The sequence below is a fragment of the Kryptolebias marmoratus genome, linkage group LG14 (assembly GCF_001649575.2).
Source record: "Kryptolebias marmoratus isolate JLee-2015 linkage group LG14, ASM164957v2, whole genome shotgun sequence".
Classification (NCBI taxonomy): domain Eukaryota; kingdom Metazoa; phylum Chordata; class Actinopteri; order Cyprinodontiformes; family Rivulidae; genus Kryptolebias; species Kryptolebias marmoratus.
Genome location: NC_051443.1, coordinates 26,209,269 through 26,209,802, shown reverse-complemented (window position 1 = coordinate 26,209,802; position 534 = coordinate 26,209,269).

Below are 534 nucleotides of genomic sequence, written 5' to 3'. Positions count from 1 at the left end.
CCAACAGGACCGGGTTTAGAGCTCCAACAGGACCGGGTTTAGAGCTCCAACAGGACCGGGTTTAGAGCTCCAACAGGACCGGGTTTAGAGCCCCTAACAAACCTTATTGGTGATTAACGCTGCGCTCCTGACACGATGGGATTGGGTTGCCATGGCGACAGTTTCCCTCATGTCTGCTCGTAGAAACATCTTTTAATAAAAACGACTTTCAGGAAAATTCAAACTATCAGAGCAGCTTAAAAAACTGAAGTTTTAATGAATTATTTTATCTAATAAATGTTAAACTTATAGGTTCATCAGCTGATCTGAGCTGAAACTCCAAATCTTTCTTTATGTTTTTGTTCCCTAACGTTATTCTATAAACTCCTTATGTGTCTGAAATTAATAAATAAATAAATAAAATCAAATACAGATTAATTTTAGAAGCTTTAATTTATAAATCTGATGGTTTATTGAGCTGAAAGTGAAAAATATTCATACTGAATGATTCTGTGGGGAAGAAGGAGGAGAGGAGGAGAGGAGGAGGAGGAGGAG